Source organism: Bombus huntii, chromosome 2, assembly GCF_024542735.1.
Source record: "Bombus huntii isolate Logan2020A chromosome 2, iyBomHunt1.1, whole genome shotgun sequence".
In the NCBI taxonomy this organism is placed as follows: Eukaryota; Metazoa; Arthropoda; class Insecta; order Hymenoptera; family Apidae; genus Bombus; species Bombus huntii.
This window is the reverse complement of record NC_066239.1, coordinates 10,864,123-10,882,991: the sequence shown is the minus strand read 5'-3', so window position 1 is coordinate 10,882,991 and position 18,869 is coordinate 10,864,123.

Sequence of the window (18,869 nt, the reverse complement as noted above, 5' to 3'; positions counted from 1 at the left end):
CCCTTATACCTAAACCCCGCGAGCTAACGTCCGATCGACCCACAGAACTCGACCCAGAGCGAAAGAGAAAGCGAGCAAAAGAGAGAAACAGAGAGGCGATGAAATTATTCATGAGATGCGCGTAACTGCTGCATCTCTCGATCGACCACCGATATTGGGAAGGGTTGCCGGAAGGAGGAAAAAAAAGAGAAGAATTTGTCCCGGGGACACAGAAACACGTTGCATCGTTACGCTGACACGTTGCAAAATTCAAACGACACAGCGGTTCCAATTATCATATAGATGGAAAAACTAGAAGGCTAGCTGGCCTGTTTAAGAAAGAGAAGGGAAGGAATTAAAGGCACAGGCGCGGGGGGCTTTCACGTGCCAGCTACAGTACGAAGCCAATGAAATTAATGAAAAAAAAAAAAAGAAAAAACGAAAATCCTGGCAATGATCACCGAGGGGTGGCAGGACGGAATAAAGAGGATCAGAAGAGGAGGCTGGCTGTGATTGCCACTTTCCGCTGACCCAGCCGATTCTTCCACGACCTTTGCTCCGGGGCCAATTGCCGGCACGAATAAAATTTAGATGAATAACGAGATCGGCGATGCCATTTAACATTTTATAATCAAAAGTAATCCTCCTCGCGTGTTTTAGAAAGACCGCTGCCACGAACGAAGAAGGGAAACCCACTTCCCCATTTTGGCTTCTCTCTTCGTTACCTCTTCAAAGTCTTCTTCTATAATATATTCTATTCTCGTTCAGTCAGTAGAGAAAAAAAATTAAGAAAAAAGAAACGTGCACCCCTACGATATTTTACCCCGCTGACGGCACGAGCATCGCTGACACCCCCCCTAAGAGCTGTATATCCCTGACAGGTCTGAACCGTTAGTATCAGGCGCTGGTCGCGGCGCGTTCGCCCGGGTCTCGCAAGTAATTTCGCTTAAAAACGTAATTAGTGTGCGTGGAGATGGGGTTGAAGAAAAAAATCGTTAGGGGGTAGCCAAGTTTTTTTCATAGCGCTTGGGGTGCGGCGGGCCAGGCGCTTCGCGAGGCCACCCTCTGCTCCGGACGAGAACTAGGGGACCCACCCCTCGTCCCTCGGGCCACCCTTCGCCCCTCGACCCACCCGGGACCGCGTATCTTTTTTTCCTGATCAAATCTTTGGGGTGGACTTCTCGAGTGCTGCGGAGCAACTTGGCCGTAGGGTATCGAGCCGTACATCTTCTCGCTGCTCTGAAGAAGTTGAAAGGATAAGTAGGAGGAAGGGTGAAAAGAGAAAGGGAAAGAGAGATGAGGAAAGAAAGTAGGAAGGATGGCCGAGCGGATTGATAGGCAGAGAAGGAAAGAAGCGTTACCGGGGAACGGGAAACGAACCGGCTTCTTGCAGATAACTTCGCCGTGTTATTTATATTTGACTTTGTACCTCCTGCGAGAAATCAAAGACGTATAATGTGTATGATTATGCTGCGACGGTTTACGGTGGATTGTGAAAGTGGATCGACCATTATCATAGAAAAATTTGACGTTGTATGTATATTGTCTGTGTTATGTAAAACATTTTGAAATTTCATTAGCTATGTAGTGAGATACGATTGATCATATTGATCAAAATTCGAAACCAATATGAAAATATATATTAAACCTACACGACAATCATGGCAAACAAGTACTTGTATTAAATTTCTTGTAATTTCTATATATACCTTCAGATTTGTAGCAAACTTTATCAACATTATCATGATAGTCGACTTTCATTACAATGTTAATGAAATTTCAGAATGCTTTGTATAACACACGTAATATATAGATTAAAGATTTCTACGAATATTCGAATATTTCCAGGAGCTACTGTATGTGCAGTTGAAGTTTTATTTGAAAAACAACGTTTCGCGCGTGTTTATAAGTTCGGATCATAGAACAGGAAGTTTTCATCGGAAAACGTTTCGCTTAGCCAGCTGGGAAGACAATGGGAAGCTTAACAGTAGATCAAGACGTGAAACGTTGGAAAAGTGAATCGAAGTCAAAGACGGACAAAGTGTTCTATAATTGAACACCTTTTATATCTACTAGGACACTTTTACCAAGATATCCGCTAATGGGCTCTCATCTGACCTCGCTCGCCTCGTGTTACTCCTTCGGTTTATTATTCATGGCCCGTTACTAAACCGTGAATATTTTCCCTCTGCCGTACCCTTTTTTGGTCGCAAAAGCGGGCGTCGCCTTTTTACGCGCGCATTATTTTTTATGCCTTATGCCGAGCACTCTCTTCACCCTGTTCTGTCGCCATTGGCTCACCCCCTCCTCACTCAGCCTCGTCTTTCTTCGCTACCTTCTCGTTTGTCTCTTCCATTTCCGTCTGTCCTCCTTCCGCCTTCCTTCGCCAAGCAGACACTGTTCAGGGGAAATTGTAATTTTAATTTTTAATTTTTTTCCGCCGATCCAGCGCATTTACCGAGTCTTTGGAACAGCGACAAGGGTGAAAAGACATGGTGTGAGACGAAATTGTTCACGGTTATATATATAGATTTTTCTGGATATTTTGATCATTGTTTGCATAGTCTAGTCGATTATTTAGTCTAACATCATACGCTGCAGAGGAGATCTTTTGTTCTGTAGAAGAACAAGAATGGAGCACTAGAATGATGATACTGGAACATAATAAAAAGTGGCTGAGAAAATTGTACGAGAATTTGACAGTATTATAATGTGTTGTATATTCTACTTGTTATCATAACAACCCGTTTTTAATTTAAAAACAAAATTCTTAAATACAGAGTGTAAGGAATAAATCTGTTGAAAGAATGAGAATCAGAATTTGCGTTTATTAACCGAATTGAATATCGAGCATGTATAAATAATTAAAAACATTTTGAAAAAATACAACGGCGTGTCAATATACATACATACTTTCTGTATCTACATATAACTCGATTTACTAATAATCTAACAACTCGATAATTCAGCTTAATCACGCGGAAGCTATAACAAATAATTTTACCAATAAAATTTCGATATAATAAACACCCCAGTATCTATAAACCACTTTAATTACTATTTACCCTACATCTATCGGACATTTAATTAATCTGCCAACATGTATACCGCGAGGCATCCAGGAGCAGATCACTTACCCTCATTTACCCCACAAACCACACAACCCCGTTACGACAGAAAGTAGAAACTTCTGTACGATAATTGGCAAGCCGCGGATCCGCAAATTTATTTAGTCCGAAGAATTGCGTAGCGAGCGTTAACAAACTAATTTCGCTTCTTCTTTCGACCTACGAATCTGTTTTTGTCATCCTGCTTGTCTGAACTGGAGCTACTCGGTGAAAGGAGGAAGATTCCTTGAAGCGGACGCAGAAGGCGAAGAAATAAGGAACGAGGAGGAAATATTTTGACCGTAGCCCGTGGTGCTCTTCTCCTTCTGGTCCCTTAGCATCGACGATGCGACGTTCGCTGGGTGTGGGTGGTTTGTGCGCAAGGATAGAGCAGAAAGAAGGGTGAAGAAGAGAAGGGAGCGGCACGGTAGCACGCGCGATCCCCCCTCGAAGAAGTATCTTGCGTAATTAAGCAACGCAGCCGTAATGTATCCAGTGTGCAGGGGCGGCGATATTGCCCCCGGTGTGGGCCGACGAACCGAGGAGAGGGAGGTTGGAGGCCGCGCGAATCGAAGTGCCGAGGGTTGCTACCGGCAAGAGAAGAGATGGAAGGGTGAAGAGAGCCCTGGAGAAGAAGCCGAGCAAGACGGGAATAGACTGAGCTGGATATAGCGAGAAGAAGAAAGAGAAAGAGAGAGAGAGAGAGAAAGAGTAATGGTAAGTGGTACGAAGGGTAAGGGGAGGATCGTTGGTTAGAGTGAGGGTAATGATATGCCGGAGCACCAGCGACGACTCCGACCCTTCATCGGCCGGAGTAGGAAGAGTAGAGACCAGGAGGGGCCGAGTCGCAGGCTCGTTTCAGCGGCTTTTTCTTTTCTCCTCGACCTCGTCTTATTTTCTCCTTCTTTTCCTCTTTTTCCGCTTTCTTCCTTTTTTTATTTAATTCGGGAGCAGCAATTACAGCCACGAGACACTCGTGCCGCGATACCTTCGTCTTGCGTCTCCTCTTCTTTCTTTCTCGCTTCTACTCCGGCGTATCCTCGCATCGTCTTTCTTCCCTTCGTTGTTTCTTCTCTTGTCTAACCCCTCTTCGACGATAGGTCCATGGTCGTTGGATGTCGTTGATGTTGAATCATTCGCGGAAGAATTGTAATCAAAGTTCCTTGGGAACCGGGGGATGGTTTAAGGGAAATAGGTTGAACGAGTGGACCATTTAAGAATAGGGATCGATCAGGTAACAGGGATGAGATTTGTTTCGGAAACTGTAGCTATTTGAAGGTTTAATGATTTTTGGGTCAAATTTAATTCATTTCAAGTTATTGGATTTGTTTGAAAAGTTAAAAATAACGATATATTCGAACATGTTACTGCTCTTAGCTTGATAAATTTAAATGAGAGAATTTAGTTTAAAAAGTACTCGAAAAGGTATTTGTGCATATCCAAGAAAAGGAAGCATTCTCAATTGTATTTATGACTATACGATCCATCATTAAAATTTAGGCGCCTATTTCTCATACATTTCACCTATATCCAAAATACTGAGAACTAACTTCGCGTCTGTTAAAATCCTCACTGTTCTACTGACCAGTGAAATCGAATACTATGCGATCGAACTGTGGAATCAGTCACCAGCTGCACCGAGTTTATCTAATTTATGATGCTGTTAAGGGTGGTGATATTTAAACGAGGCCACCTATTCGCTCGTTCATGTTCGTTGAATTAATCTCGGAATCATTGGGCGTGAGAGGCAGCGTCGAATCAAGTTACATCTGCTCGTCGCGCGTCACGAATAAATCACGCCCTTGATTCGCTTAAATGATTTGCATACGATTAATTATACCGGAATAACGATCGACTCTATCCGTTCTTCGATTAATCACGTCCCACCACAAAATGATTGGTTTGTGTTTCGTAAGAAGAACGGCGAAATACAAGAAATTGCTGGCTGTTACGAAATGTAGGAATGTGTTCGCGCATAAATCACGATGAGTCGCGGTTACGTATAGGTGTTCGTGTAAGTCGTATGCTTCGGTATCGGACACTATTATGTAAATCAGCCTTGGTACACCATGGTACCCACCCATAAACGATAAAATATCCGCTATACAAGCGTTCCATTGTGAGGAATTCATAGCGGGCCTTCGAGATACGCTGTAGAGAAGAGAAGACGCGGGAAGGGTGTGTCCGACCACCGATCACTTGCAAATCACACGTAGCGAGCATTTATTTAAAAGGAAAGAAAACTTCTGTGATCCGTGACTGTGGAAAATTTGAAGTTTGCAAGGATCGCGGAATTCGATTCTTTTAATCTTTGGAAAAGTTTGAAAGCTACGCTTATGCGATTTTGTTCTTTTAATCTTTCGGATGCAAACGATCTTTAATCTTTGGCGTGCATCGACCGCAGAATTTTATTCCTTTAATTCTTCGGCAAACTCGAATTTTCCAACCGTTGTAGAATATTATTTTTCTCTTTTTGCTTTCTGAAAGTTTGAAAATTGAAGGATCGCGGAGTTCTATTCTTTTAATCTCTGAAAAATGTAATACTTGCGACGATTGTGACATTTCACTCGTCTAATCTTTAGGAAGATTGGAAATTTTCGACGATTGCGGAATTTTATTCTTTTAATTTTTTTGGAATGCTGCATCGATTACAAAAGACTGAGAAAAGTGTCTTATTTTTATAATATCTGTTTTTCATAATTCTTTAATATCATTACAGTGTTTATAAATATTTGTTGTCACTCGAAACGTGAATCGTTTTAGATTAGCACGTCGCTGTTTTTTTTTTACATTTTATGAATCTCGAGTACCTACGAAAACTCCATTTAATAGAGTGAAGTTTTAATTAATGTCCGATTAAATAAACTACAGACTGAATCTACCTATTTCAACGTAAACTTTTTATTATATGGACGAAAAATCGAATGTACATACAGTGAATATATGTATAGTGAATATATAGTGGGGAGGATCAGGAATATTCGTTCGCTTTACAGACTCATAGCTGTAGTAGTCCCGTAGAAAAAAAATCAATGGCATCAATTCCATCGACATGCACAAATGTGTTCAAGTCCAAGGTCAACAACCGTTTTGAAATCAATCTCCTCACAGCGAGAGCTACAAGGAATTTCTGCTCGCGACGTTTCCTTTTTATTTCAATATTTCATACGTTCTTCCCTTGTAATCTTATTTTAACAATGACATAGTATTTCATCGAAGAACACGCTACATTTAATATTCTTTCTCTTATTTTCAAATGGTTGGTATAATTTTTTTTTAGTTATAGATATAATTACTTGTTTTTAACGCGATGTGTTTAATATTCTTAATATATTAGATATTTTAAATATGTTGTTGAAATTATTAACGGGGTGAGTGTTTGAGATTGAAGTTGCAGAGTTTCAAAGGGAAATATTGTAAAGTGAGCATCACCCCTTTATAGATGGATACGCGTTAACCAATTGAAGGTTGTTGTTGTTTTTAAAACCGGCCTCATGTCCTTTGTTCACGGCCTGTGGCTTCGAAACCATGCCAATGTCGAATGAGAAAAACAATGACCTGTATTCTGCAAATTAATCAGGATCGTTCTACTTGAACGCAATAGTTTATTCAATTTGAGGTTGTAAAGTATAACACATGGCACAAAGTAACGCAAAAATAATACCAAGTTAATTTACCTAACTTTTATGCAATATATACGTGTTAAACCTCGAGCAAACTTTCCTTAATAAAAGGCGTACACACTCTAACACACATGAAAGGAATAAACGGTGATCGTTATAGCATCTGGCTTTTATTAATAAAAACTGTTCGCTGTGGCATATTCTACTGTATTTAATACTCGAACTGTCTAGAATCCTTTACGTCCACTTATTGGTAATCTGCATCTAATGTAAGTTTATTGTATGTGTATCGTACAAATCACTATAACTATACCGATATTGTATTATAAAAGGCAAGTAGATATAGCAATGTTTCAGTATTCCAATAAAAGTATGGTAGAACCTCAATTCGCTAAACTAATTATGACACGAGAAGAAAGACAATTTTGAAGTAAAACCGTAACTCCGTCCCCCGGGAACAAAAATTTCCCTCGAATCAATGCTTCGATAGTTCAACGTACCTTTATCGCACTATTATACCCTGCATCTCAATTACGCGCGATAATTATAAAACCACCAATGCAGCTTCCGTTTACCGATACCAATTCATACAGCAATTGTACACAAAAATCTCTATACCCTTGTCAATTATTATAAAACTATTAATCCAGGTCACGCTATTCTGCTCGAAATCACAACAATTGTTTGCCGATATACCAAACCCATAACCTCTAACAAGCAATTACATCCGCGCGTCTCATTCATATCGTCCTTTCGAAATCCACCTGTTCCTTTTTTTTTCTCCAAGAACATTCTATCCTCAAATAAATTCCAAGACGACGAACAGCAATAGTGGTGAAAATTCGCATTCTGTTCGGTTATATCAACGAGGCGAGGCGAGGAGCTGCGGTACCCCTTTCCCTCCTCCCCCATAAGTGTAATCCATAAAAAGGATGCTCGTAGGGAACCGGCAAGGAAATAGATCAAAACTAGGCCACGCGTGATCGCGCGAATTTACTGCATATTGGCTCTCTCGGTCTCCCGTTTCTGCCGCGTAGCGCGTTCGCGTTCGATTTCGAGACCCCTGACCGATTTGCTTAGCGGTGCTCGTTCTTCAAGGTGGAAACTCAAAGGCCGGGTAGTTAGTCGTTGGTCAACCCTGGTAATTGCGCGTAACCATGGAAATGCCTGTTTGTTTGGGGCTCTTTTGGTCATAGAGGCGAGGGCGCGCGCAGGGTGAAAGGGTACGCTTTTCGAGGCCACTGAATGCAAAGAAGGGTTGCAGAGGGTCGGCCGCGGAAGTCAAGGACGCATTCACTGACTTCAAGAAACTCGGCCACCGTTCTGCTCTCATTTTTTTCTTTTTTTAAGGCTGATGCTGCGTTACAGGATGATGAATGTGCGTGGAGGGTGTTTCCACTTCGTCACGTGGATTTTTCTGTTTACTTCTTATGCTTAACGCTTTGATAGGATTTAAATTATAATGGCTTCCTCACAGAAGCTTTCTGTAAGAAAGCCATTTAGATCCTTTTCTTGTCAAGTAGCTGAATCGTTATGAGGTTTTCGGTCATTTCGTAAATAGCTAACATTAAAAGATTACTGTAACTAAACGTAACGGAATCTACACAATTTATTTGAAATTCATTTTGTTTTGTGAGCCACTTTTGCAGAAAGTTCCTCAATTGCAGAAATTTTTGAAACAAGATATTTCAACGTAAGAGAAACTTTGAAGGTTTCGGTGTTGAAGACGTTTCATATGAACGTGAATTTACGACTATTCTGTTTGACGTTTAGGTTTCTTGATGCAGGAAGAGTGGCTTGAATTTTTCAAGCGTATGCATACAAAGTGCATATCATTTTAACAAGTCTCTGATTAAATAATTTAAAGTACTCGAAAAATTCTCCTTACATTTGGTAATTCATAAGATTATTAAATTCGTGGATTAATCATTCGAATTGGTTGTAGCAGAGACACGTGTCGTTATATTTAAGAAACGAGGAACAAATTGTATTTCGCTATTTGGTATATTGATAGGTTCTTTGTGCGCGAATCCCTCGTTGGCGGAACATCGGGATACCAGGCAATACATCAATCTTTATCGAGTATTTTGGACTGCGGCACACTATTAAATCGCTATCCTTTACCGCTTAAATACGTGTTGCTCGATGCACATATATAAACATATCATTCTATACGATCGCATTTTTCACTCTGCGCTCACATTAAAATATCTCTTCCGTTTTCCAATATTTAGAGAAATTACTTTACTGTTAACCCAACTTTCTACCAAAGAGAAACCAATTTGCAGTGCGATAGCTGTACTTAAAAACGCATATAATCAATTCTCGAGAAACGCCTATCAATCGCAGCTTTCGCGTACAAATTTCCAAGGAATCCTCTTATAAAACAACGAATCAACGAAATGAAATTGCCTGGAAACCTTTAAGCTCGCAACGTGGAACGTAAAAATCAAATTTTTCATCAACGACATTCTGCTCTCAACGGATAACCTGATAACCATCCAGAGCATAACAAGCATATCGAAGTCGTATCGGAAGAAAGTGGAAGAAAATGGAAGAGAAGGATGTTCGTGCTCGCTAATTTCGTATTCGTGCTGTTCGACCTGCGGAGGAATAAGGAAGCGGTGCGTGTCGTTGGCGGGACGAAGAGGACCTACGAAGGCCCATTGGAAGGGTGAAAAAAAAAAGGGTCGAAAATGTGTAACAAGAGCAAGGGAGAGCGATGTGGTAACCCAGAGAGAGAGAGAGAGAGAGGAGAGAGAGAGAGGTATAGAGCGCGAAAAGGTTAGGAAAAAAAAAGAGCGGTACAGAGAGGGGTAAAAACCGAGGCATCCCCACCCGGTGGGCCATCCGCCCCTGAAAAAAGAGTTAATATTGATCCGTTTTTTTATTTGAGTCACCCCCAGGTTTTTCACCCTCGCTATTTTTTCTTCCCTCGGCTGCAGGGATCGCCAAGCGCGGCCCGCTGGCACGACAGAGACGGAATTAGTGTTTCTATAGCAACTCTCTACCCCGTCCGTTCGTTTCTACGTCCGTTCGTCAGTCCGTTGGTCCGTTCGTCCGTGGAACGTCCGCTGCTCCGAATTATCCCTCCTTGATTCCGAGGCATCCTCAGCCTTTCCCATTGCCTGCGCGATAAGGACGCGAACTAACTGACGAAGAAATCGCGGAAGTACCCGCTTAGGCTACGGTTACGGTAGATGTACAGGGTATGATTAAGTTGGCAGAGTCGAATACGTAGATTCCTATGAGAATTATATTGGTCTTCGGATATTTTATTCGTCAACAAACAATCAAATATTAATATACACTTTTTAATTTCGTTACATTTTCTTTAGAGTATACGGTCGGTGCGCGATACCGTAGAAACGAATGATTCGCATGTATGAGAGATCGCAAGCAGATGACACAGAGGATAGCAAATTCTAGGAGAAATTGAGAAAAGTAATGTTTGCCGTACGAATGTGGCTCCTGAAGTGTTCATATACGTAGATATTCTAAGATGGCACGGGTCGCGATTAATTCCGACAATCAATATCTGACCGTGTTTTTCGAGAATGTCGCGGAGGTTACGATAGTTTTAGAAAACTCTGGGAAACGGATCTACGATAAAACAAAAACAAAGATCCATTGTTTCTGCATCTGTTGTTTCGTAATATCAATAAGTTCGATTAAACCCGATAGTCTCCTTTATTTTCCCGATATATAATATTTTGCATTTATAAAACCCAATATAAATTTAAGAGACACTTTTATAAAAGAGATATACCATGGAATGGGAAAATTTGCGGATACAGAGGCGCGATCAAGCATGGCGAAATAACGATAAATTACAAGTTTCTCTGATCCAAGCACGCAATATGGATCATTTATAGGGACTGATAGACGCGTAAAGTCTTACCTCGGATATCTGGTGTACGCAGTTTTCTTCCGGATGGAATGCAACCTCTCGCGATTCGGTAGAGTTAAATTCACCCTAAATCAGGAAATATGAGGCTCCTCCGATCGTGCTTTTCGTATATATTCTCGCGGGAGGGTTGGTTCCGTTGGAATATCCTTCAGACTGGTAAGTCGATGCATATTTCAGAGACTCAGCCACTCTTTGTTCCGGAATATGCTCTGGGCGAACGTTCTTCTCTTCTCCTCTCTCGTTCTTTTGCATTCCCTTTGACCAGTTCCCTCCAGCCTAATAACACCCTTTTACCACTCCCTTTCTCTTTCTTTTTCTCTCTCTCTCTGTCTCTCTCCCTTTCTTTGATACCATGGAATCTGTTTAATGCTCACGATATCGGCTCTTCTGCGATGAAAGCGGCCTCAGAGTTTTTCAGTCTCGCGCAGTCCACAAAATCTAATTCACAAAGGACGAGATAACCTTTTAAGCAACGCGTCGAACTCGATAGTCTTCTCCGCAGTGTCACGTCTCTCTGTTTGCATATTTCCCTTTCCTTCTCTTTTTTCTCTCTTCCTTTTGTTTTTTTCTTTTTTGTGCTGGTAAAACGTACTCGAAGCTGTTTGTACCGTTAATTGTGAAGCAAAGGGAAAAAAGGTAACCAGGTCTTGTCGGCCTGTTTGAAACAAAAGGAGGTTGTAAAGTGCGGTATCGTATCGATTAATGGAGTAACGAAGAGAAACCGAGAGCTCCTTCAAGGAATTTTTGGATACTCGATTGGATCTCTGAAAATTGAGATTATATTGTAAATTTACGGTACTATTCACGTTATTCTGCTATACTAAAAATAGTTCTCTATTTCTTACCGAATTGTTTCTCAGTTATTTCTCTAATTCAATATATCAAGCTTATTGTGTATCACTTTTACAAATACATAAAGGATTTATATAGATAGAGATGAATCTTATTTTACATTCCTCTCTTCTACGCTTGCAAATTTCTAAAAATATACTTATCCAACACGAAAGTACAACTTTGCTAAGACGTTTCAAAAATCCTCTTCACAAATTCAATAGAAATACATCTAAAATTGGCTTTTAATATTTTGGTCGATCTTTCCTTAGCAAACTAACCATCGAATGAAAGGTCACGCGATAAAAGTTATCGAAGATTAAAATTCCACAGGGCAACGCTGAATATACATTTTTGAGCAATCAACTTCTATAAAAATCACGATCAACGAATCTCTTCTCATTAGCGGAATCAAGTCCTAAAATCCACTTTCGATATTCCAACGCTCAATCTCCTGAAGGGGGACCACCAAAAAAAAAGGGGGGGACCATGCAAGAACATTATCGAAAAATGAAATTCTACATGGAAAAGACGGCGTCCAACGTTGGACACGGGTTCGGCGTTGCCATCTTGTGAAATTCGGTTACTGTAACGCGATAAAGAAACGCGTAGGTCCATTCGGTCCGATTCTTATAGGGGTCTCCTTGCACGGAGCCAGCGGAGGAACATCGAAGCATACTGGGTTGCAGGCTGCAGGGGTTACTTTCACGGGGGTGGATCTCGAGGGGTTTGACAACCCTTGGCACGGTGGTGTCACCTAAGCGGCCAACCCCTTGGATCGTTTCATGTTCGAATCCTCCTTTTTACGAGGGCCGAGCTTACTTTTACGCGGAACTTTGTGGAAGCTACCGGCGTTTCCCACAGCTACGTGATTGCGTGGCCAAACTGCGTTGTAACGCGCCCGGGATGTCTTTAAAATACAAGTCTTTACGATGTCTCTGGTGATTCCCCAGCTTTTCGAGTCTCTTTCCGTTGATTCGTGCGGTGAATTCGATCGGACAGCGATCGAACCGCTAGAGAGACGATGGGTGAAGTTTCGAACGGAAGACAGATACCTATAGGGGATGTTTGTTTGGTTACCGCGATAAGAATTATTGCTTTTCAATTAGATTTCTATGAGGAAAATTGATCGAGAATTGTTTGATTGTTTTAAAGATCTAGCAGAACAAATATAGTTTTTTTATAGAACGAAGCGAGTAACAGGAGGATATGAGGTTTGTGTTTAGACAATTTTTTGATGAATTTAGATGTTTTTATGTGTACTTGAATAGATGCAGATTTTTCTTATCGAAGTTTAACTTTACCTATGCTTTTCTCAGAATGAAAGCGTTTATTACTCGTACAATATTTTCTCTCAGGAAGCAACATTTAATTCGGATGAATGGTAATATTTTAAAGGGCAGAAACTTTAAAAGGCAATATGTTTCAAGAATACAAATTTCACGATTAAATATTTTGATAGTAAGAATAAATTGACACAGATGGAAAATGGAAAAATTTCGATTAAAAGTGAAGCCAATAATAATCTTCGTTAATTTCGAATCGTATTCAATAGTTTCCATTGGTTCTTCGATATCGGTTCGCAAACATGTCCGAATATGTCCGATTTGAAGGATATCCGTTATGTATTCACTGTTCGTTATGTATTGTAAACGAAATTAAAGCTTATTACCGGTGTGGTGCTATTTTCGAGCATAACCGAAACGATTCTGTCCAGAATGTGGCACCTGTCACTTAGAAAGGTGGATTCTCCGTAGGCATTAGCAGACTAAGATGACAGGCGATAAATGCACACACGTATATAAACTAATACAGCGGTAAAGATAGGAAAGCAGGTGAAAACCAATGGTGGACTGCGGTAACCAAGCGTTTCTCTGATTTTATCGGATGAATTTTCTACGTAAGTGGAAACCGCGCGCTTCTCTTTAAACTCGTGAAACGGACAGCAACCGTTCGAACCTAATTTCCTGAGAGCGTTCGCGTTCGAGCCATCAGATCTCGTGAAACGATGTTTTGGATTTGATTATCGGTTCTTGTGAAACGACGCTTTGAATCCGATTTCTCGATATCCAAAAGAATATTTTCAAATCTGGAATTTTTTTACATTTCTCCTGGACATTTTTTAAATATCGACTACTATTTAATTGGGTTAAAAATTCGTTATTGACGGTACGATTAAGCGAATTAGTCAAGATCTACTTTCTTCGCTGAAGTTTAGTTCATTAGATCGAGGATACGAAGGAATGAAGTTTGTTCGACGATACTTTCTCAGTTGTAATTATTATACTTCGATAAGATGCATACTTTATTTCTGCTGGTTATTTCGTTGTTTATTTTCCTAATTTTTATATGATACTTCCTCGCAGAGTCGAATAAACCTTCGGAGGAATTATACGAATCGTTTTCTCATTATTGATTTTTCCTCTCGCTGGACCTAAAGAGAACGATATTTTCCTATTCTTAATTAAGTTGAAAAATAATCGCGTCTCAAGATGTACGACAAGTTTGTTTGTTCGTAACTGGATGTTACAATGTCGAAGTTTAGATGACTCAAATTACCCTATAACCACGGTGTATAATATCAGGATCGGTTCGTGACGCGAAGAGTTTGTCCGAAGGTCGTGCAACTTGGTGCCTGGCGATTTTGACTGGTGGCAAAAGGATTCGCCATATGGTCTTCTACTTATCATTAGATGTGCTACGAGAAGCCGAAGAGCATTCGACTGCCGAGAGGCAACGGTGCTTTCGAGGAACGATGCCCATTTATTTGGCGTGTGCTGTATAATTAGGACTCGAAACCGGGCCTCACCGGAGCAGCTCATTGTCCTTTTTTTTCTCCCGCTAGCTGGAAAACGAGTTTCGAAAATATATTGCTCGGCTCCCCGTGCGGTCCTTCGAATTCGAATCCGCCACTTCTCCATCGTCCACTCGAAACGCACTTCCGGAAGTATCCGGTCATCAGTAAATGAAACTATTTCGATCGAACATATACCATATATTTCTTTCTCTCTTCTCTTCTTTTTTTCTCCTTTTAGTCTTGCCATGTTCATATATATTTACGTTTTTATTTTCTTCAATCATAATGGGTAAGAACAGAGATATTTTATATATTTATTATTGGACTGTACAAATATACACGTAAATACATACTTTTACGAAAATAATAGAAAGATTAGGACCCAGACAGGGATTTGCTGTATTTATTAAATACTTGTGTATTATGCCTGTTTCTGCGAATTTTTGCACAGTTAAAGATCCCATAAGTGCAATAAAAATCCGTTTAATATATATGACGATTATAGAGGAGCAAAATACATTCTATTTCTTGCGGGAGAGCAATTTGACAATTCAATACGTTGTTGAATGTGTTACCAAAAGTGTCTTTTTGTTTAGTTTTGGAAGTCAAACAGTTTCGTGCAAGTAACTAAAAATACACGGATCCAGAGAATTCGTAGAAGCTCGAAATGAACGTAAAATTGGAATATATTAGTCGGAGAGCAGCGTCACCCTCTCCACCCTCTGTTTCGGTTCGCCTCTTAAATTCCGTAAACAGCCTAAATTTAAATGACTTCCCGTTTTACGGAAGTCGGCTTTATTCCCGACATATGGCTCAGGAACAATGAAAAAAACGATCAACGCCGCTATTTCGAACATCGCACGAAACGGCGATCTCCTTCGGGCGTGACTTCCATCTCCGGGCATTAAGTTCGATTTCCATGCAAACGATGCCACGAAGAGAACAAAAAGGAACAAAAGAACGAAATTGGTGAAGTTTTTGGATGTTTATTGCCCTGAATGGCTTGTCCCATGGTCCTCTATACCTATTAACCCTGCTGTTCTTCTTTGGGCTATGTAGCTGGAAACGAAAATTATATTTTAATAGATATACTGGCACACGAAAATATTTCAACACAGACTACAGAAAACTTGTATATTTATATTATGTGTGTTATATAAAACATTCCAAAATTTCATTAGCACTGTAACGAGATACGACTGTTGTGATTACGTCGTTCGAATTTAAAATCAATCTCAGAATATATGTAAAAGTTACGAGATATCTACAACGAACTATATTTAATAAAGAATTAATATGCACCGTGAATATCGAGGTTTACTAATATAATGAATAATCGACTGTATGAATAATAAATACCTTTCTGATTGCTACGAAATATTTACTTTCGTTAAATATTTTATAGCTTCTATGCACATTTTCAGATTTATGTTGAATGTTGAATGACAGATGAGTTTCATTACAGTATCAAATACATTTCAAAATATTATATTTTATAAGTATTAAAATACTTTCGCGAACCACGGTATATAAGAGATATGGAAAATCCATTTGCAGATATTAAAAAATGTCCTTTGAAAGATTTATAATAACCGACTAACTTTCGTACAAAAAAAAAAGGAATCTGCAAAGGAGGGGGTGGATCCGGTAGCTCTCCACTATCAATGTTGAAACATCGTTAATGGAAGTCCTCCGGCGATATTTAAAAAGATCGAGGACGATCTTTGAACTGACGTTAATGGAGACAACTCGACGAGGAAATTTTCGAGAAACGCGCAACTAGTTCACCATAAATTTTCCATCGGTGTACTGGGGGCAGAGAAGCATTAGAGAAAGACGTGAAATAATGACGTCGTGTGCACGCCACGCGTCCTACTAAAAGCACACACGATGAACTGAGTGAGAAGAGGGCAGAAGGAGACGCTGATGTAGCCCCTCTTCCGCTATTCCATCGGCCAGCCTCCTTGTTTTTTGTCTTTTTGGTAAAAAAAAACGCTCCTTTATAGGGGCAAAGCGCGCGTGCTGTCAGGAAGAAAGAGAGATGAAAGGGATCGTGGACTGGTGGCACCCTCGGTCCTTAGGTGGCCCACCGTTGACAATGCGCCAATCCGATGCAGCGCCCCAAGAAATGCGATACCATTTACTTTTCGGAGAAACCCAAAATTACGTGAAATCCAGGCACGCATAAAAGTGTACCGTCGCTCACGGGCTTACGATTATTTGGAAGGTGGAAAAGCAGTCCACAGAGTAGATTTTCCTGTGGAATTAGAGCATGGAGTTGAAGAATGAGGCCTGGTGAGTCGGAATTGGGAGCTATTTATTTTCTATTGTTTCTTTAAGGTCTCCAGTACCGTGGTAAAATTTTTTAACCGTTTCAAGGTTTTTAAAAACCTTCGAAAGTAAATGACTGATGCACAATGTTTCGTAACGTGTATCATTAGTTTAATCGTTAAATCTAAATCAAATAAGAAGACTGTCGATATAGAATCATAAAATTACTCTCTCGTGTCGGATTTGGAAATTGTTCTATTATAATGAACGAAAGATTATCGCTTTCACTTATATTTTGCAATTTTAAGCATTATAAATATGTCGGAGAAGCATTTTGAAAAGTAATAAAACCAACCTTTCTAATAGCTGAGGTATAAATATTTTCATATTTGTAGTACTGAAATGTTCCTTGGTTTACAGGTCTGATAGAGTCAGTATATGATATTTGAATTAATAAAAGATATTGAATGTACTTAGTTTTTCTGCTAGAGTTAAGCCAGTAAGACAATTGGCTTATTGCTATATGTAGTTACTACGGTACAGATTACGTATGTTTATTTATTTTGTACCAATATTCAGGTAGCAACATAACGGTCAAAAAACCTTTCAGTTTTCCGGAGTTTAACCTCGAAAACAGTGTTTGTCTTCATGCGTTCATGGTGTTTTTCACAATAGCTTTGCAACGTTAACAGTCTGCATGCTCCCGGTAATATACAATTGGTTGCCTCAAAGACGAACAAAAGATACAAGACAAAAATGGAGATATATTAAACTAAATGCTATAGCTTCAACGTTTCTTTTTTCAGACAGAATTATGATTTCGACAAGAGCAATAAAAAAATATAATGTATTTATCTTAGGATGTAACAGACGGTACAGATGTTGCACCGTTATCAATGTCATAAATGTCTAGTGTAAAAGTAAACAAATTTTAATCTTCTGTTTGTCAACTATTGCACTTTGTCAATTATGTATGCACTTCTTGAAAATAGATTTTAGTAATATAGGTATTGTCAAGCTACATTCCCGTATTATGGTAAGAATGATACATTACTTAACCGGCTATAACCGAAATTTCACTTGTTAATGAGCAAAGAAATTACAAATAAATTGAGTTTCTTAATTTCAGCTGCGAGCGAGAAATTAATAATTATTATCGTGATGTAGCAAGACGATGATAATATTAAGCGAGTAAAATTGAAGACGTTTTGCAAAAGTACTTTCTTTAAATCTTACTAGTTATACATATAAATACCCTAGTAAACCTGCAATTTATCTATAGAGTGTGAAAATTCTCGAAATCTTACTCTATAAACTCAAATGTTTTCATGTGTATAATATCTATTATGGATATAAAAAATCCAATATACCCACAAATTTGCATACATACACGCGATATTTTTCATTCGGTATCTCCACGAACGAATGCAATCGATATCCAATTCCATCCCTCAGTCGTACATTAAAGTGTCGTTTAACAACTCCCCGAGGACAACGGTAACTAATACCCAGAACGTGCAACTAATCAAACGAAAAAGTCTGTCGACTCATCTGATCAAAGGTAAGGAGGAACAAACATCTATCCGGACGAAGCAGACGGACACAGGAAAGGAAACTGCGCGCGGACGGATTTCACCGATCCATCGAGCCAGACTCGATCCTCTGCATCTGCCACGTGCCCCCACATTACGGCATAATGTGTCACTGTGCCACGGCCGGTTCTCTTCCCTTCTCTCTCTCGAACGATTTAACAGCGCCGGCAGCCACTCTTCTCTCACGCACACCGAGAATCTCGTGTGTGGAATCCTAGATTTTGGAAACTCGTCGAATTGAATGGCGCGCAGCTGAATGCAGCTCGTGCAGCAACGTTTCGCTCGAAAAACGAGCGAAATAGACGCGAGCATCGGAGGTGGAAGAGAGACGCGGAGTGGTTCACGGGCGCAGTTTTTCAGTATCCACCCCTTTTCACCCTCTCTTTCTACCATTTTTTTTCCCTTTTTTTTCGTTTTCCTACAATATCGGGCGTTGCTGTTGCAAGATGCAACCTCGGATGAGTTGTGAAAATATTGACGCTTTGTGGGCCGCGACAGTTTATTCGGGTCCTCGCCTCGCGGTCCTTCAGGGGATAATAGACACTGGATTTTTATCGATGGGTTCCCGAGAAACATCGATGGATCGCCGGTTCCTATGGAATCTGTTAACTTGACTAGCATAACTCCGCTATGGTTCTAGGTATGGCAGATTATACCGACGATGATCGGTTTCGTCGAGCGAAGCGCATCGAATATATAATATCGATGTTCGGACAATTGAACGATCAAATTAAATACATTTGCGCTCTGACCGAGGAA